The 20,960-nt window shown below is 44.8% G+C and overlaps 1 protein-coding gene across 14 annotated transcripts in view; it reads left to right on the top strand.

Moving 5' to 3' along the window:
• SLC44A3 (solute carrier family 44 member 3) overlaps positions 1-20,960 on the top strand; it is a 331,946-nt gene that overhangs the window by 81,617 nt on the left and 229,369 nt on the right. For 2 of the 14 annotated variants that reach the window (XM_060626288.3, XM_060626293.3), the window contains exon 1: positions 7,356-7,466. The exons of the other annotated variants lie outside the window; for them this stretch is intronic. The gene's annotated coding sequence lies outside the window, so the exon portion shown is untranslated. Of the gene's footprint in view, positions 1-7,355; positions 7,467-20,960 lie in introns of those variants that run through there. 14 annotated transcript variants of the gene reach the window in all.

Raw genomic sequence — 20,960 nt, 5'->3', positions numbered from 1 at the left:
TATGACTCAGCAAGAAGGAAGCAAGGGGGCCAATGACAAGTGGATCCATCTTCTAAAAAACAAACAAACAAACAAACAAACGATAACTTCCCACTGACTCTGCCAGGCAGGGGCTATCACTCACTTCTACAGATAAAGGACCAGAGGTGCCAAGATTTTCCAAGGTCACTCACAGCTAGTAAGCAGCAAAGACCAAGAACGCACATAGATGTGACTTCCTGTGACTCACGTGTAATTGAGTGTAGACAGGGAGAGCCTCAAAGTACCATATCAAGTGTCACCCTGGGTCTCTCTTCACTCCAGGAGGGCAAGGGTAGGATCCCTGAGGTGCTACTGAATCAGACAGGTGCAGGTGGCCTGGGGAATGGAGGAGCAACATTCTTTTAGAACTAGAAAGGCACTTGAAAATTTCCAGTTTAACCACCTCATTTTACAGATGAGAAAACTGATGATGTGGAGGTTAAGTGGTTTGTCCAAAACAAAATGATGCATAGATAGTTCATGGCTCTATTCAGCACAACATGCTGCGAACATTATACCCACGATCTTCATGGACAAAAGGCACATTAGGGTATATGTTTTCTTGTAGACCTTTCTCCTGTGTTTCTGCGTTCAAGAAGCAGATAATGAAGGAGGCTGTTCAATATTGATGGAGAAGCCAAGGACGGAAATATGCTTCAGTTATGGTGGTACAGAGCTGACCCTTGACCATGTATGTTTATTTCGGCTGTCTCTTTAATGACCAATGAAAAACGTGGTCCTCATCAAAGAGAATCCAGGCCCGGCCAGCAAGTAGAGAGGGATTTGGGGGGAGGGGCAGGGCTGTGGGTGAGCATAGGAGGAAGGAGGGCCATTGGGAAAATCTGATAATAGGGAGGCCATCAATGCAAGCACCCTGGGGCCCTGAGGATTGGAGGCACGCTGGTTTGCGTGTTGGAGCTCAGCATTGCCTTCCAGAAAAGATATTTCGGTGATGAAATAAGAGCTTTTGTATCTGTTTAGGGAGCTCACTACATTCCCTGAAGGCCCCTGACTTGAGCAGGCTGAGTCAGGAACTGGCCCATTTGTTAGATAAACGCAAGAGATTTATTGGTTTCTCAAGACTTTGTTAACTGGTCCTGTATGGGAGTATTTCCCTTTCCTTAAATGGATCATTAGGAAATATTGGACACAAATCAGGAATTCAATTTCTAAATAAACACACGCCTACCCACACAGATAACTTGACTCATTCTAGTACAGGCAACTTCTAATAAAGAAAAGGTTTTCTTCATTTCTGAGACTGACTTTGGACTGGAACCCTAGGTGAGTGCCTACAGGGATCCCTTAAGAGTCTCTGCCTCGGCTGCTGTAATCCGACATGTCACAGACAAAACGCACCATATACGTGAAAGTTTTTAAACCTACGTGTTTTCATATGCTGGTCACTCAGGATGACGTCTGTAGATCATATTCTTATTCCCACTTGATAGATAGGGTAAACTGAGGCCCAGAGTAACAGAGAACTGGCCCAAATTCACACAGCAAGAAACCATCCCCAGTGCCTTTTTCTGCCTTCACACAGCACATGCTCTCTTGGCACATAAGTGAAATGGCACAGGTTAAAAGAGAGGGGTGAGCCACCAAGAACCCATAGAATTTGTTCATTCATTTAAAAAAGTTTTACTGAGTGCCAGCTGTATGCCAGGCACCATTCTAGGTGCCAGGGATTCAGCAGTAAATGAAGCAGAGAAGAATCCCATGGCTGGCTCTTCTGGTCCTTTGATTCCTGTCCCTTTCTGGCTACTCACACCTGATATTAGAGCTTACTGGTTTACATTGTGCTTTCCCACGCACTGTCCCCTGGGCCCCTTGCAGCCATACTCAGCTAGGCTAAGTGCATTGCCCAGAGGCTCACGGTAGAGCTATAGGCATGTTCCTACTGAGCTTTTCTGACAGAGCTCTCTCCAGTGTCCCTGAGGCTATAGGCAGTCTCTCCACAACCAGCCAAGGGTCAGAGCTACTGTTGGGAGCCTCCAGGAAGGAGCCCTCCCAGCTGCTCCACCGATACTCCCACCCTCCATGCCTTACGCAGTCTAGCGGGTTTCTCAAGAGCCAAGTGGTGGGGAAGAGAGTCCCCCCAACACCTGGTAAGTTCAGCTGTCAAAGCCAAAGGGTATGACCGCAGGCAGAGAAAAGACACAGGTATTGGTGCCCTTTCCTTGTGACCTGTGTGTGGCTTGGAAGAGACCAGGGCTTGGTGGAGGGTCCACAGGAGCTAGAGAAGGAGGCTATGCAGTGTTAGGTTGGGGCGTAGGCGCATCCATGATTCATACTTATTTGCTCTAAAAGCAGCATTGGGCCTCCTGCTGGCAGGGAGCTTCCAAGGAGGCAGGAGGCAGGGTCCCTCTGGACCAGGGTGGGCTCAGCCTGTAGGAGGCAGGAAGTGGGGAGTGAGTGCCAAACTATACAAGGGAAGGTAAGCTGGTTGTGCCTGAGATGTTCTGATTAGACAGGTGTGCTGTCAGATCCTGGACCATCCGTGAGAGCTGTGTGACCTCGGATAATGTGCTTAACTGCCCGAGACTTGATATCTTCTAGATGTAGAAAACAAGGACACCGATACCTATCCCAGTCCTGTTGTAAGGACACACATGATATTTGAGATGCATGTAAACACCTGCACACAGTCACTCCTCTGTTTTATGGGTATTTTAAATTTTTGTAATGTTTACTTATTTTTGAGAGAGAAAGAGACAGAGTGGGAGCGGGGGAGGGGCAGAGAGAGAGGGAGACACAGAATCCAAAGAAGGCTCCAGGCTCTGAGCTGTCAGCACAGAGCCCGATGCGGAGCTTGAATCCACAAACTGCGAGATCATGACCTGAGCCAAAGTCAGACACTCAACCGACTGAGCCACCCAGATGCCCCTGTTTTATGCTTTTAATTGTTATACGAGGAACTTTTCTACATATGCTTTTCTCTTTTTCCATATCTTTAGGATATTTTTTTCACTTCAGTGTGAAATACATTGATAAGGTTTCATTAGTGGGCTCTTTATGTGGCTTTTTTTTTTTTTTTTTACAAGATCAAAGATGGTTTTGATTTCTTCCAGAGTCCCAAATTCTCAGATGAGGCATGTTTCTGGAAGTCATATAGTTCAGGGATGTTTCAAATAACAACACACTCTTTAGTAGATGAAGTCTCCGAATGAGGCTGTAATAAATGTCTATGTCCTCAGCTTATACTACCAGTATATCTTGAAACCAAAAGTAAGATGATTTTCCTGTTCCCACAGTCTATTTAATTCTTGTTTTAAAATATGAATATTTCTACCATTTATAATTTTCTGTTTTGGAGGATTATTCTGACCACCACCTTTATGATGTTTTCTAATTTGCTTCTAAGTAGTGACTTTACTAGAGGCAACAAGTCTACCCAGTAGTCCAGTGAGATGTATTTTCCCTCCTGTGAGTTCTTGGTGACCATAGGAGGGCTCCTAATCATCACCAAAAGCTACAGGTTCACCTGTACTTCTCATCCTTCAGAAAGTTAAAGCCATTCAGTCTTAAATTCCTGCTAAACAAAATGTGAACCATTGTCTCACGGTTCTGAAAAGCCTCAGGGGAAAACATCCACTGTATTTTGATGATGGGCTTTCTGTCCATGAAGAATCTCTGAAATTAACCAAATCTGTGGACTCTCATGGGGGTAATTAATTGTTCAGGCAGGTGGCCGGCTCAAGACAGTTCCTTTTCTCTGCCCCATCACAGCCCCCACTTCTAGGAGACTGTTTTCTGTGACAAGGATTTGGAAGAGGATGAGCTTTTTTCTGCCACAGATCACCTTGTGTAGTTTATTTGGGCATTCTGTAGCTGGTCTAACTGTTCTATCTATGTACACAGCCAACGCTTTTGGAGATCTCTTAACTTACCGTCCTGTTCTTATTAGTGAGATTAGACGTTGTTTTTTGTTTTTTCTAGGAACCTCATTGGAGTGATCCTCCATATTACTACAAAAGTTCTGTGTTTGTTTGCTTGTTTGTTTTTATAATTTATTGTCAAGTTAGCTAATGTACAGTGTATACAGTATGCTCTTGGTTTTGGGGGTAGATTCCCGTGATTCATCGCTTACATACAACACTCAGTGCTCATCCCAACAACCGCCCTTCTCAGTGCCCATTACCCACTTTCCCTTCCCCCTGACCCCCCCATAAACCCTCAATTTGTTTTCTGTATTTAAGAGTCTTGTCGTTTGTTTTTTTTAATGTTTATTTATTTATTTAAGAGAGAGAGGGAGAGAGAGAATCCCAAGCAGGCTCTGCACTGGCCCTGCCCTTCTCAGAGCACAAAGAACCTGATGGAACAGAAAGAGCTAAAACACGTGAAACTTCCAAGGCAATACTGCCAATTTCCTGCCCAGAAAAGTTGCACCGATTTATTTTTTTATCAGCAGGTGCCAAAAGGAAAGATTTGGGAACCTTTGTGAATTCCTCAAGCCTGTTATTACTGTTACAGCAATTAAACCTATAAAAGACAAGGAGGTCTTTAAAAGACGTCCCCACAAAGGGGACATTGAGAAGTTGGTCTGAGTTCCCAGGGTGTGGAAAAGTGACAGCAGGAAATTGATAAGACAAAGCTTTAAAACGTCCAAGGGATGAGGGCGCCTAGGTCTAGGCTCAGTCGGTTAAGAGTCTGACTCCTGCTCAGGTTACGATCTCACAGTTCGTGAGTTTGAGCCCCACGTCAGGCTTTGTGCTGACAGCTCGAAGCCCGGAGCCTGTTTCAGATTCTGTGTCTCCCTCACTCTCTGCTCCACCCTGGCTCACACTCTGTCTCTCGAAAATAAATAAACATTAAAATAAATCAATAAATAAGTCCAAGGGATAGAAGGAAGGCCGATGTGGGGGAAGGGTGCCTGTGGAGGTACTCCCCATGTGTGTTTTGATGCCCGAACTACACAGAAGCCTCCTGGGGGCAGGATGGTAGCTCTACTTTACCCTTTGCACTGATGTCTGGGTCAGCGCTGGGCACACAGTGGGGCTGGCTCCCACTTGGAGGAGGACCTGAAAGTGGATTTAAAAATGGCTGCCCGCAGGAGGAAGGGACAGTGGAATGCTGGGGCCGGGTCCGCCCCAGGCATAACTAGGAGCAAGTGTCGGGTGGAAGAGGCCTAAATGCCTTCAGATAACCAGCTCTCAACAACCTTGGCCACATTCTCAACAAAGCATTGAAAGGAGAGTATCATCCAGGCTTTACGGACCCTGTAACCTAATCAACTCACCATCAACCAGCTTGTACCCAGCACCTATTTAATGCCTAGCCCTTGACTTGGGCCCCGCGGGGCTGCAGATGGGGTGCAAGCTGTGTATCTGCTTACGAAGAGCCTGTGGTCTTGGTGGGGAGGCGAGACCGGTGTGCCCGGGAAAGCACCACAACCCACACAAGCTTGTGCAATGTCAGACCATGCACTGGGTGCAAGATGGTGTGGTGGAACCCTGAGGATAGGAGAGGGATGGACAGGACGGGGGCTTTGGCGGGGAAGCGAGGCTCGAGGCTTGGGGACCCCAGGGTGGCCGCCTTATGTCCTTGCTTCTTGTGAGGTGTGAAGAGCTGACCCTTCTGACAGGAGGAAAAGCAGCACCCACCACTTTCTAGGCTCCCTGCTCCTCCCAGCACCCCCTGGCTCCACACATCAATGCTCAAGGGCTACTGGCGAAGGGAGAAGGCAGAAGGAGCAAAGAGGGGTGACCACAGAGCAAACAGAGCCCCAGCTCCTTCAACCGGGCCAACTTTGCAGCTGGCTCTCTGGCTGCAAAAGTGAATCTTCAGGGTCGCTTGCCCCTGGCAGGGAGGGGTTGGGGACGCATCTAAGTAGTCTTCTGAGAGTCCCCCGGATCTGATAAAAGCCCCAAAACCCAGCTCTGCAGCAAGGATCTGTCAACATCCTCACAACTGGATATCTGAAGTGCTGGCGTATTCACCCTGCTTAATCACTGCCCCACCCCTCTGAGGAAAAAAGCTGATTTCAGTCCCTTGAGGAGAGAGAAATAGCAGCGACCTTTCTGCAGGACTGATAACTCGCTCCTTATAAGGAGTGGACAAACAAAAGCCCCACGCTCATGGCTCAGGAATGCGCGTCTCTGTGTGTGTTCTTTCTAACATTACCAGGTAATAAGCCTCCACACCTGAGCCCGGCATTTCCAGGACAGCGGAATGGAGTGGACCTGCCTTCTCCTGGAGCCAAGAGAGTATTGATTGCTGTGGATAATCCCAGCCATGAAGTTTCTCAATCAGGGCTGTAATTGGATTTAATGTGACCAATGAGCTGTTAAGAGGGGGAAAAAATGTTTTCTAAATTTGAGAAGCAAACTTTCTAACAGTTACATAAACTCCTGCCTCAGGGTGGATTATTATATAACCCCTGATAAAAAGAAGGGTCAAAATTCACAGCAATCAAAACTAAACGTCCCTCCAGGACCTAACAGAGTAATAAACCGTCAATAATTTTAGCTATTCTTTATTTATAGTGCCTCCCCTGCATCACACACCTGGCTTAGATCGGTTAATTCCTCCGGTAACCCAGGGATCATGTCCGTTTTATAGATAAAGTCTACTGAAGTTCAAGGAGAGGTTAAGTCATTTGCCTCAGTTCACACGGCTAGTGAGTGGAAGCAGAGAACTTAAACCCAAGTATTTTTGACGCCAAAGCCAGAAGAGTTCTTTCAGTGGGAGCCTCAAATACTTTCATGACTCTTCTCCCACCCCCAGATGACCAGGGTCCCTTCTGGCCTGTGCACAGTGAAAAATGAGTTTGGCCACTCCAACTTGTCCTGTTCCTCATGAGGACTTCCCAGACTTTCAAGGAATAAAAGAATGTTGTGTTTCTTCCTAAACTGTTTTTCCCTCCAGTCTTGTGCTGCTCAGAAAAAAAAAAAACACGGAACCAGGAAGACAAATCCCAGAGTGCTCTCTCTGCTCAACATTGGAGGCGCCCAGCCGGCAGGGCAGCCTGAGGTCTTTTTGTGAAATGCTTCATGGCTGAACTGCCCTGTCCCTATCCTCTGGCCGCCACCAACACCCACCCAGGCTTCGTGTCTCTGGCTCCTGGAGCTAGTCAGCTGGGCCAAACTCACCCCAATATTTGGTGTGGCTGCACAGACATTCTGACACCTCGACCCCTCATTATTCATTCAAACAAATATTTTGTACTCATTATATATTCAAGGCACAGCCTAAGGTCTTGTGGGATAAGGCAGAGATGGTCACTGCCCTCTGGGAGCTGACATTCAGGAATGTGGAGTAAATCACCAACTAGTTAATTGCTTGACTGCAATTATGTAAGTCCTGTAGGGATTGCTAAGTTGCTAGAAGAGTCCGTAACTGGGGCAGGGAAGAAGGTCCTGCTAGGACTGAGGGATCAGGAAGTCTCCCCAGGAAGAAGACAAGATGGCTGGATGCACAGAAAGAAGGGTCAGTGGTACAGAGGGGTAAGTAGGATCTGAACCTGAGGGCCCTGTGTAGATCTGGGCTTGATCTTTGAAATGATGAGAATCATGTGTAGGGTTTAGGTGGTGACTTATATGTGCATGTAAATCAGGGAAGAAAGGAATGATGTGTATGGCAACAAATTCTAGATCATGCTGAGAATTAACAATTGCTTTCTGGCTTTTGGTCCCCCTGAAACAGTAAATTTCTAGTCAGTTAAATGCTCTCACTCAGAAGGGGGTCATAATGTTCGCTCTGGACAATGGTGATTTATGCTCAGGAAGTGGAAGCATTCCCTCGCCCGTGCCCCAGTCTGGACCTGGAATGGTCTTCTCCCATAGCCACACTCAGAGGTAGGCCCCTTGAGGCCAATTCAGAGAGGTGGATCTGGGAGCGGAGGGTAGGTGGAGAGGTAAGACAAAGAGTAGCGTGGTGCTGGGACCTGGTCCCTTTTGTCAGGATGTCCTTTCCCACAAACCCAAACAGCATTCTCAGAGTCTGCCCTGACATGTCACCACTGACGCCTTTGACTCTGGAGCCTTTTTCCATGGCAATAATTAAGGCTTTGCCCCAGAGGACCCAATGAAGTCTCCTCTCACCCTACCATCCTGGGTCTTAAATGCCTAGAAGGAGACATGCTGTTCCCAACTGAATCCCTAGGAGGAATGTTTATAGTGGACAACTCTGAGAGCTAGTTGGGGCCTAGGGAGGGGATGGAAAGGAAAAGTTCGGGTATCAGGAAGGATTTTTTGATCAATCAAATGGTGGGGAGGCACCAGGCAAAAAACCTCCGTGACTATAGCATGACGCACCAAGAGATATTTGAAAGCTTTGAAAGCTCAACTTGTCCAGAACCGAGGAAGATTGAAACACACACACACACACACACACACACACACACACACACACACACTCCATATGCTTCTTATGTAAGGGAATGTTAACCTTTCTTTAAAGTATTCTTCTTGGGGCGCCTGGGTGGCTCAGTCAGTTAAGTGTCCGACTTCGGCTCAGGTCATGATCTCTCAGTCCGTGAGTTTGAGCCGCTCGTCGGGCTCCGTGCTGACAGCTCAGAGCCTGGAGCCCGCTTCAGATTCTGTGTCTTTCTCTCTGCCCCTCCCGCGCTCTCTCTCTCTCTCTCTCTCTCTTAAATATAAACATTTAAAAAATTTTTTTAATGTTCTTAAAATTATATTGGGAGACCACATTTTTTAACTTGTGAGAATATATCTCCCAATCTCAATAAAACGTAACTAAAAAAATCACAAACATCCCCTAACCATGACTATATTTAGTGTCAGTGACCAAAACGCATGCCGACTTGCAGTATTAGCAACCTAGTGGAAATGCCTCTTCTGCCAGCCCCTTTTCCTAGTATTTCGTACATTATCACACATCTGAAAATTTTCCATGGAGCTTGTCCCCTCCAGAAAAGTGCTGGGAGCGAGTTCCCAGGCAGTGCTGCTATCATGTGCCGAAAAGAATGTGAGAAAAAGGAGATAACATTTGAAATGGGAAAAAAAAAAAAAAAAGGTGGGAATTTCTAAACCACATGTTGTTAGTTCTGTTTCACAGCTATGATTAATTGACAACCAATTAGCAAAAGGCCAAATTTATGTGTGTGGCATTGTCTTGGGTGGTGGCTGGATCCCAGAATGTCACGTCACCAGTTCCACATTGCGTGGCTTACGAGCCAAGGCGTTGTAGAGTCTTTGCCCCATGCTGGGGCTCTGTTCCCAGCAGAGGAGGAAATGTTTCCTTGTTCTCCAGCTTGATATAGTGGCTTGTGCCTTGGCTGAGGCATCAGGAGACTGTTCTAAGAGCAGTCAGCTCTGCTTGTTATCAGCTGTGTACTTTGGCCTAGTATTGTAACCTCCTGGAATCTCTATTTCTGTATCTCTAAAATGACAGCAACAACTCAACAGCATTTGACTGACGACAGACTATGTTAAGATTTATTTTTTAAATGAGTTTATTTATTTTGAGACAGAGAGAGAGAAAGATGAGGGAGGGGTAGAGAGAGAGGGAGAGAGAGAGAATCCCAAGCAAGCTCCGCACCATCAGCAGAGAGGCCAATGTGGGGCTCCAGCTCACAAACCCTGAGATCACGAGCTGAGCTGAAACCAAGAGTTGGATGCCTAACAGACTGAGCCACCCAGGCGCCCCTGTATGTTAGGCTTAAGTGTGTATGAGTTAGGGTGAAGTCATGGATATAAGACGTTGAATGATTACTGCGTGTAAGATGACTCCAAATATTAGAGCGTCCCCATTTATCCAATGAGAGTTTAATAGAGGATTCTGTTGATACGAATATAAAAATATATATATGTATGAATAGAGGATTCATATGTATATCAATAGACATAAATGAATGAGACAATTATCTGTGTATAATAGTTAACATATTTTAATTACCTATATATAAAATCACAAATGCTGTTTATTAATTTATAAACACTGATTAATATGTTAATAGTTTAAGTGATATAAGTAAAATCTTAGATTGCGAGTAACTTATTCTGCAAGTGTTCTGCAAGATGAACAAACATTTCTGATTTTAACTTGATAAACGAGCGATGTCTTCAATACGAGTAGTATGTGATGCCAACCATCACGTGATCAACTGAACCAATGGTTCTTGAAATTCGCTTCGATATCCAAGTGCTTTGGAGTGTAAGCATGTTTCTGGAACGAATCATGCTCACAAACTAAGGTTTTACTCTATTTAAAAATCACATCATGTTAACAATGTAGACATGTAGTCTTTACCCACTTGCAATGCAATGCTTTTAATCAGACTCTTCCAAGGTGCCTTATGCGTAAATGTCTTGGTCTTCAGGCCAGTTTTCTGGAGCACATCATCTGCATATCCACCCAGGTTGCTTGACATTCAGCACTTTTTGAATCTAAGTATAATGTTGTCATTGGAAAATTTACCCCAAGCTACAAGAATCCTTTCCTTATTTGTGATCTCATAAGATAACCACTTATTTTTAAACTATAGCATGGAGTAGTATTGATTTTTAACATGATCTTTATATGGTTTGTTTACTGTGGCCTCTAACACTCAATAGTCAGGGGTCAGATCCCCAGGAATAAGTGTGTCAGATTCCTCTTTCCCCTACCTTCCTGTATTGCCAGGAATCTTCCATAGGATCCCACATTAGCATTGCTTTAGATGGCTTAAGACTAAGATGTCTTCATTTTGTTGTTCAACATAAAGTGATTAAAGAAGTTTCCTGTATTCTGTAAGGATTCTAACATAAGATGACTCCGAGGTATGATTTTGGAGGTAAAAGGCATGATCATATTTGACAATTGCAATAGAAGTTAGAGGGTATTGAAAATCCCAGCTGCCATCCTCCTGACAAGACATTAATAAAATATCCTTGCCTTTTGTTCAGTTGAGACAGATTAGAGTTTTTCCCGAGGAGCCTTACCAAGAACCAAAGGAAATCTAAGAACTAAAGATAGAGACCTCCGAGGGTCTCAGTGTTACTGTTCCATTCTGCATTCTGCAGGCTGCAGGCATTGTCTGTCCTGTGCTTGTCTCAGCTTTTCCCCCCTCTACATCACTGTGGGATTGGGGTCGGTGTGGGGATGATAATAGAAAGCCACTGGGATTTGGAGGAAGGCGAACAGAATTCAAACCAACATCTACCTCTCACTGGCTTGAAGACTTTGGATACATCGCTTCACCTGTCCAAGCCTTGATTTCTTCATCCGTATAATGGTGAGAAATCTCTTAGAGAATCTTTGAAGATTCTCTCTGAAGATTAACTGGGATTGTGTATCCAAGGTTCTCAGCCCAGGGCCAGTCCGCTGAGGTAAGAGTTGTTGGACCCATTGACAACCATCAAGTCCATTTTGTTCTCTTGTGTATTTCCTGGGGTGGACAGTGAATGGGCAGGGGGAGATGGCCCATTTCCCCTTTCTAGGGATGGCTTAATAATATAGTAGCCCTAGCAATGACTCTGAACCACTCTATTACCTTTTTTCCAGTGAGGATTAAAGTTTTATTTGATATTTACTAAATGAAATACCTTTGTCAGGGGCGACCTCCAGGTGTCAAGTTAGCTTCTTTGATTTAGCATCTGATCTAGAAAAAGCACCCACCACCATTGTCCAAAGTTATTCCTCAATCTTTGGAGAGGAAGCAAGTTTGTAATTTTTCCCACCTGCACAGGGAATGTTCCCCAGGCAGAGGAAGGAGAGGCACTTGTCAATGCACCTTTGCCTCCTGAACCAGCTACACATATTTCACAGGGCCTAAGAAGTCTTAGCTCTTCCATGGCCCCCCAAAAAGTAGCATCCTTCCACTTCTGTGGTCTCCCCTCAGTCAGGCCTAGCTAGGCAAGACAAAAAATTAGTTTAACTCTCTCTTAGATGGGCCTATCTTTATTGAAGAACAGACCTTGATAAGTATCTAGAGAAAGAAGGTGAGATCCTGAATCATGCCTTAGCTGAGGACAAGCACATTAAAAATTAAATTGATTTAATTGGGGTGCTGGGTGGCTCAGTCAGTTGAATGTCTGACTCTTGGTTTTGGCTCAGGTCACGATCTCACATTCATAAGTTGGAGCCCTGTGTCGGGCTTTGTGCTGACAGCGTGGAACCTGCTTGGGATTTCCTCTCTCTCTCTCTCTCTCCCTCTCTCTCTCTCTCAAAATAAAGTTAAAAAATTTTTAAATTGATTTCATTAACAATTAAATTTTTCTGAATTAGAATTTAATGGGAACCCAGAGGTAGGGGAGAGCAGATAAAGGTTAGTTGTGGAGGGATTGATGAGAAAAGAAAGATGACAAGCTGTATGGTTGGGGGCAAAACAAACTGGTAAGAACAAGGAAGTCTACTTGATGATCTGCAATCATCTGCTCTGTGCTGGCATGATCTGCCCCCACGCTTCCTTGCCCCTCCAGGAAAACCCATTTCACAGGCATTCACACAGGCTTGGTGGGAATCTAGGGAAAGTGCCGAGCTCCACATAGGTCGCCCTGGCGTGAAACCGGGACAACATCTACAGAACAGGGAGCAGAGGTAGAAACTGAATTTGATGGGAAGTCAGCCTCAAGCCTGACTATGAAGAAGATTCCTCAGAATTTGCGGATGTCTGAGGGGGTGATTTGTAGTTCTGATAAGTCTGTATTTGAGCCAAGGTTGATGTATCTTAAGGGACAAGATGTATTCTCTGGGTGTTGTGCACATGATGCATCTTGGACAAACTCGGCCAGTTTATCCCAGCATCTTTGGGGCAGCCTTGCTGGGGCCTCAGGGGTGTGTGGCTCTAGAGCAGGGAACTCTGTACTGTATAATCTCAGAGATAACCACCATCTTCCTAGCCTGTCTCTCTCCCAGAGCAGAATCAGGACCTGCGGGCAGAATTCTTCGGCATTCCCTCCTTCCCTTGTTCTGGGTCTCCAGTCTTCATTGGGTTTACATCTACCATGTCCCTCTGAGATGGAGGTGGGCAGGTGGTGGGTCCTCACCTTCAAGATATACAGAAAGAGTTCCAGAGAAGTTTAACTGCAGGTTCCAGTATCAAAGGGAGGCTCTTCCCATGAATCACAGCATCCTGCCCATCCTAGCCCTGACTCCTGTGTTCCAGGAACGAGCTGGCCAAAGGAAGCCTGTGGGACATCTTTAGGGCATTCACTCCCCTCCTCTGCCAGACACAGAATTATCTGGTCTCTCTGTATCACCCAGATATCTGATTCCCAGCCAGGGTCTCTCCCTTCTCCAGACATTCCAGTGGGTTTGTAGAAGTGGCCACGTTGACTGTGGAACCCCTCGGCCTTAGACCTGGCATTTTTCCCTCCTTCAACTTCTTATCAGCTGCTTCATCAGGGAATATTTAATAGAGAAGAGCCAGGGACTGACAAGCTCACCGGCTCTGATTTGTCCTCTCAAAGCCTCAGCAGACTCCCTGGCTGATGGTTTGCCCTTATCAGGATCTTGCAGGATTTCTGCCACATAGATCTTCTGATCTGCCCCCTCTGTTCTTCCTGGGGACATTCCCCCATCCCCTGGCTTTCCCTGCCAGGATGCTTTTTGGCAGAACTGTTGGCTTGAACTGTTGCTGGACCTCTGGGAATATGAAGACAAACATATTAAGAAAACCTTAGGTTTTAACTTACTCCTCTCTGGGGCACCTGGATGGCTCAGTCGGTTAAGTGCCCGACTCTTGATTTTGGCTCAGGTCATGATCTCATGGATTATAAGTTTGAGCCCTGCGTTGGGCTCTGCGCTGACAGTGCAGAGCCTCCTTGAGATTATCTCTCTCTCCTTCTCTTTCTGTTCCTCCCACATCTCTCTCTCTCTATCAAAATAAGTAAACTTGAAAAAAAATTTACAAATTTAACTTAACCCTCTCTTCACCAATCAACTTGCTCCCTCCATGCCCATGGCTGGGGCATTTGTAAAGTATCCCCAGAGCCTGGTCATGACCTCTGACACATCTTTCTGCCCCTTAGGAAACTCCCCCTTCTCACTACCTTTTAGACTCTACAGAATTCACTGGGTCTTCCTACTTTGAAAAATACTAGCTAAAATTTATTGAACACATTATATATTCCAGGCACTGTACTAAACACTTTATAGTCATTGTTTATTCAGTTCTTGCAGCAAGCCAATAGAATAGGAGCTATTATTGTTCCTTCATTTTACAGAAGAGGGAACTGAGGCACCCAAAGGCTAGATAACTTTCCTACATGGTCAGAAAGGGACTGCTAACTCCAGAGTCTGTACTCTTTTTTTTTTTTTTAATGTTTATTTATTTTTGAGAGAGCCAAGTAGCAGAGGGGCAGAGAGAGGGGAACAGAGGATCTAAAGTGGGCTCTGCACTGACAGCAGTGAGCCCAGCCTGATGTGGGGCTTGAACTCACGAACTGAGAGATCATGACCTGAGCTAAAGTCAAATGTTCAACCAACTGAGCCACCCAGGTATCCCCAGAGTCTGTGCTCTTTATGTCTGTCTTACTGGGCCTTATTATGTCTGTCAGTTATTTCCTTTGCTAAAAGAAAAGAACTGCCTACTTCCTGCCCACACAGTGAGTACATGAGTATATGTGGCTGGTTGTCCTTTGCCTCATATACGTAATGGGTAACAAGTAGTGTTGGATGGGTGGAAGAATGGATGAGTGGATAGGTGGATAGATGGGTGGACAGATAGACAATAGGTGGGTAGGTGGGAGATGGATGGATGGATGGATGGACAGACGGACAGACAGATGGGTGGATAAGTGAATGATGGGTGGGTGGATGGATGGGTGGATGGATAATGGGTAGATAGACACGTGCATGGATGGGTGGACTGCCATGTGATCTAAGATCTTTTGTATAGAAAAACATTTTGGAATACAAGGAATGCAGACAATCCAGAGATGCACCCTCTCTGGCTGCCTTGTTGCTTTTTTGTCCAAATCCTACAGGCTGTTATGTTTGCAAGAAGAGGGCTTTCTCCAGGTACCTAAGCCCACAAAACAAACAGAGCAGCTTTGTTCCTACTAATAGTTATTTCCTCCTGCATTTATTTTCTTAGATGCTTCATGCTAACTTTGGAATTCGAAACATATTTGCTTAGGGAGGCTCAGTTTTTAGGAAGGCTAGCTGTTCTCTGATCCCAGCGGGGGCCTGTGGCCCAAACCTAGCTCAGGAGCATCAGGCTGTGGGATTTGTTGTTTATGTCTGCAAGTCTGAGGCACCCCTGTTGTGCGGAAACAAGGAAATACACATGTCCCAATATACTGCTACAAAACAGAGGCTAGAACTGGGTATAGCCCTTCCTTTTAACCCAGAACAAGTTCTGGAAAAGGTGAGCTTGCAGGATGAGAACAAACTTACCATCAGGTCTCCCTGCCCCTTCACTTCCAGATTCCCACCTATCTTCACTCTGTTTATACAGCTCTCAGATTTGTCTTCTTTTTCTGTTGGTTCCATATGACAAACTCACTCTTGCTAAAGTAGTAGTGAGTTACCACTTTCCTCTCCTGTTAGAAAGATGCCCCTCAGTAAAAGCCATGTTAAACTCAAAGGAAGACTTGCTCAAATTATACCAAGCAAGTGGCCCAGGCCACTGGCCTGTCATTCAGGCTAGCCTGTTCATTTGTGATTTAGCTTGATGTATTCTTTTATTAACCTGAAGTCAGACAGGTCTGGAGAACAACTCAAGGCCAAGTCTTTTTCTCCTTGACTCTGGTATCTCTAGAGAGGCTCTTCCTGTCTTATTCAGGACCAGGATTTGGGCACAAATATGCGAACTGCTCTCACCAACCCCAGCACTCTCATTCCATGTCTCACTGGCTGGTCTGTAACTTACCAGAAATGGCCTGCTCTGCCCTTTACATGGGGTCCATCTGCCTTTCAGAGTGACCAACAGGCCCTGGTTATGAGGCCTGGGCTGCTGTGTGCCTCTGGCAGGACCTGACATTCATCTTCAGGTACTTGTGGTGTAAGAAGGTAGAGTTACCTCCATGGTAAAGTTTCCAAGATATTGACTAATACATACATTTTGGCCTGGACATAAAAAAAAAAAAAAAAAAGGAAAGAAAAATTGTATTTTCCCATCTTTGAAGCTTTTCAATAAAATCCACATGCCCAGCTCTAATCGTTTTGTCTGAGTATGTGCTAAGATTACAAGTGATCTTAGTGAACTCTCTGCATGAAAATCATCTTTCCAAAAAAAATAAATAAATACGAGTTCTTTATTTAGTAAAGCGAGTTCTTTCCCTAGTGCTCCAAATCCTTTTTGTTATTGAAATGACAATGAGAGATTTAGTTGTCATATCCAATCAGCCGATTTAATGTGAAAACGAATTAAGTCTTTATGCCCCATGAACTATGAACAAACCTGCCCATTACAGGTATGCCCCAGTCCCTGGCAATCATTTATGCCAGGTTCCGGAATTTCTTTTTAATTTAGATGGGAGAATGATTAGAGGGAGGGAAGATATGCTCCTGGCAGAGGGAAAGTTGCCAGTGTGGTGCCTGTGTGAAACTGGGAGAAAGGCATCCTGTCTTCTGGGCGGACACAGTGTCTCCTGGTCCCAGGGCTTGGGGAACAGAGTGCAGACTGATTTCAGCCCTCAGCCCCTCAGCAGGTGGTATGTGAGGCAGCCCCAGCCCCTGGCCACACAGCCTTGTGAGAGGGTCTCTGTCCTGCTCTGGAGAGGGTTAGTCCAACCTCAGCTCTTGGAATGCCTGCTTTAGATTTGCCCACCAGAGACCTGAGGACAGTGAACAAGTCAGTGACAGAGTGATGAGGGTGAGAGAGTTCCCAGGCTGGCCAAAGGCTGCATTATCCCTGCTTATTCAGAGGCTTTCATCGACCATGTCTACTCAGCAAAAACGACATTGGATCTCAACCCATGCAAACTGCAAATTTCTCTGAAGTCATCTATTCAAGATAGCTCTTAGCTATGTAAAGCATAATTGATAGCAAAGCTGGAAGCATCCTTGAGAGGCAGTCTAGGTCACTCCCAGCCTTTAGGCAAAACCACCTCTAAACTGTCCTAGAATTCTCGGCAGCTGATGGAGAGGTCACTGGTTTGAGCCTTCCTTGGAAAAAACATTAAAAAAAAATTTTTTTTAATGTTTATTCATTTTTGAGAGACAGTGACAGAGTGTGAACAGGGGAGGGGCAGAGAGAGAGGGAGATGCAGAATTCAAAGCAGGCTCCAGGCTCTGAGCTGTCAGCACAGAGCCCGACGCGGGGCTCAAACTCACGAATTGTGAGATCATAACCTGAGCACAAGTTGGATGCTCAACCGACTGAGCCACCCAGGCACCCCAGAAAAAGATTTCAGATGGACTCTCAAGGCTTCCTGAATGCTTATATTTTTATTTGTAATTATACCATGCAATAGAAGGAAAATTCGCTATTAAGTCAGATATCAGCATCCTACCCCCACCTTTTTTTCTGGTCTGTTCCCTGGGAGACCACTCTGAAAAAGTTATTAACAAGTTGGAAGTTGTTTGAGCAAGTGCTCAAGCACCACATCTGTGACGGAGTAGAGGAAGCAGGACCAGGCAGAGGTAGAGGCAATTGTCACTGTAACCACCTAGTCCCAGCTTAACCCAGCAGAACACGCTCCTCGCTCCCAGCATCAAAGGCATCTGTCTCAAGAAAGGACTGTGATGGGTGCAGGAAGGGTCCTATGCCCACTCCTTGGTCCAATCAGTATGGGCCAGCAGGGGATGAGCAATTATGATTGGCCAGTCCTTGGTCACATGGCCACTGATATCAGGATAATGGGGAAGCTTCCTGCACAGACAACAATATCTACCACACACCTCTAATGCTATATATCTCTGAAAATTGCTGAAAATATTAGTGCCTTAATACAGTGACTAATAGGAGACACTCAGTAGATGGTCATCTTCATTTCTTTTATCGGCATCATTAGAACTAATACAAACAATGTTTTCTCTAGTCTTGGGGCAAATGGGTGCTGATAAAATCAACATTGACTCAAATCTCAGCCCCAAATTTGAACTGAGCCTGAACTTTTCTGAACCGAGAATGTTTAGCAAACATGTTACTCTAACAAATTTGATCTTTGTGTGTCCTTATACTTTATGAGCCAGAATGGGCCTGAATCATGGAAACCATCATAAGGATGCTTATCTCTCTAACAGCTTCAGTGCTCTGAAAGTATTTCCCAAGAAAGATAGTCACCAGTGTTTTTCTGACCTTTTCATAGAGCCAAAGCATTTGGATAAAATGTAGAAAATTCCTGTCTCTGAACTGAGTGTCCGCTTCTTTCAGGGTCTCATTCCTAAGGATGGATCTTATATGTCCTTCCCCACCTCAAAACCTTAGGCCTCTCCAGAGCCTCATGAAGAATTAAGGACAGAGAGTTATGGGCCTTCAGTGACAATCCCACCACCCCTACTCCCCTGCATAGTGCTATACTGTGCCAACTGGATATCTGGACATTCCCCAAACTCCCGGCACCCTGCCCTTTGCATCTGTAACATGCCATTCCCTCTGCAGAGAACACATTCTTTCCACTTCCTACCCACCCCTCAAAATCCTATCCATTTTCAAGCCCCAACTCAATGATCTCTCCTCCAGGAAGGCTCTCCTACCCTTTCAACCAGCTGTGATTTTGACTACCTTTTAATCTTTTTATGGAATATACATTGTGCCTTATGCTGTGTTCACCTGAATGATGAGTTTTGTAATTCAACTCAAGGACATTTATTGAGAACCTACTATGTGCTGTGCCAACCAACAAGGGGCTCTTAGTAGCCTAGGTATTGCATATTTCAACAGATGAATTTCCAGGATTTTAAAAAAGATTTACTTCTTGCTCATGTTTCAGATAATACTGTCACTGCCTGCTCAGAGCTTTGCTGTCCTCAACTACAGAATGAGCTTTGGGCTACATGGTCACCAAAGATCCTTTCTCACTCAGCAATGAGTCTTTCTTATATTCCTTTTTTTCCCTGTTTATTTATTTTTGAGAGAGACGGGGGAGCATGAGCAGGGCAGGCAGAGAGAGGGGGAGACACAGAATCCGAAGCAGGCTCCAGGCTCTGAGCTGTCAGCACAGAGCCCATGTGGGGCTCGAACTCAAGGACTGTGAGATCATGACCTGAGCTGAGGTCAGATGCTTTAGGCGGCCTGAATCTTTCTTATGTTCTATATTCACCTTGTCAGCACTTCCAGTGATCAATTCTGCTCCTCTTATTATCATCCAGTGATACAGTGTCCCTCTGAGCTTCAGAGAATGTGGGCAGAAGTTTGAAATTAATATGTAATTAGCATATCTGTGTTTGCTGAACATGGTCAACCTCGTGGTTAAGTGGATGACAAGCCACCCTGTCTATCTAGACCTCAGTCACCTCATCCGTAAAATGGGATGGTTGCAGTAGAGGCCACTATGGCCCCTTCCAACTCTGATGTTCCTTGATTGATTATCATTCTCTGTCTCTCTCTTCCCACAAAGAACTCATTGCACTCTTTAAAGACATTGCTGCCAAGCACCGAAACACATACTCAGCCACTCCCAACCTCACTGAGGGAGATGAGTCAGTTTTAAAGTGGCTGCAACTTGGTCTAGAAGGCTTGAAGTTCAGTCACCAGCCACCATTCTCAAGGCAAATTTGCTGTGGGAATCAGTGGATCAAATTTAATCTCTGGAGAGGAAAGGGCAGTAGCCAACACTACTTCATTGAAAAACTCCCCCATCTTACTTCATCTCCCACCTCCCTTTGCCCTCTTTGCTGCCTCCACTCCTGGCCACGTTCCCCTGTGTGGAATGAAGCTTTGTCTGTGGTGCCATGTTGACTCTTCATCGGACTCAGCCTGCTTGTTGGCCAGCTACCCATCACTCAAAGAATATGATGTTCGATGAAAATTTCAGTCCGTTAATTCCAATTTTTCTAAGTAGAAAAGAAGGGTTTTTTTTTTTTTAACTGACTTCCTTTTAGACTACTATATTAGCCATGATTTCCATCTTCCTGTCAAATATGCCGGTGGGATGCCCCACATGAGAAGTCTGCACCATGTGCTTAAATGCTCCCACCAGCTGAGCTCTGTGTTTACCAAGAATCAGCCACGCTCGTCCCCCAGCCTGTTTATAGGAGTCCTTGTGACTGTGGTGATGTACTTTACTTGAATATTATATAAATCAATTAAGTATGAGTACAAAGAGAGTTGTTTGTTATCTAAAAACCAAAGGAAATGCTCAGTAAAGAGTAGACAAAATTAAATTCCTAAAAATATTTGCAGTCAGTTTTGCCGTATGGCATAAGTGTTGCTGTTGTGTGACAAACAATGAAAATACAGAAACATCCTACATTCAGGTTGTTATGCACTGTCTATGTCTTCTTGTTCCACTTTGAAGAAGCTATAATTAAAAATTGTAGATGAGACCTTATGGTGGTAGCCAATGCAAAAGCGACAACACAAATGCCAATCAAAAGGCCCCAACTCAAAAGAAAAAAAGTCTTAGCCCAATCAAAACATTGACTCACATAGTAAGTTTTAAGTTAAAACACAATACATAAGCTGTGTTTGAATCAATTGTTTCACGTATTACATCTAAGAAGATTTCAACTGAACATAGATGAACACCATTCTGCAATGTAGGACCCAAGTATTTTACAGAACTTTTCAGTTCACAGTTTACATTCAGATCTTAGAGTGTCTCCGTAATTTTTATTATTATTATTAAAAGTTTTAAGCACGTACAAAAGTCGAGAGAAAAGTAGAGTGAACCTCCGTATCCCATCATCCAAATTTGCCATCCATTTTTCATCTACTTCTTTTTTTCCTTTCTGATATATTTTCAGCACACTTTAGATATTGTGTCATTTTTATCCCCACTTACTTTATTAGATATCTCTAAAAAATATAAAATTAAAAAATAAACAGTGTCTTATCTAACTACAGCACCATCATCATGCTTAACATAACTAGCAGCAATTCTATGGTATCCTTTGCTACTTCGCACATACTCAATTTTCTCAGAATGCCCCTAAAATGCCTTTGT

Source organism: Panthera onca, chromosome C1 (genome assembly GCF_046562875.1).
Source record: "Panthera onca isolate mPanOnc1 chromosome C1, mPanOnc1 haplotype 2, whole genome shotgun sequence".
Lineage (NCBI taxonomy): Eukaryota > Metazoa > Chordata > Mammalia > Carnivora > Felidae > Panthera > Panthera onca.
This window is presented reverse-complemented; position numbering and strand designations above follow the sequence as displayed.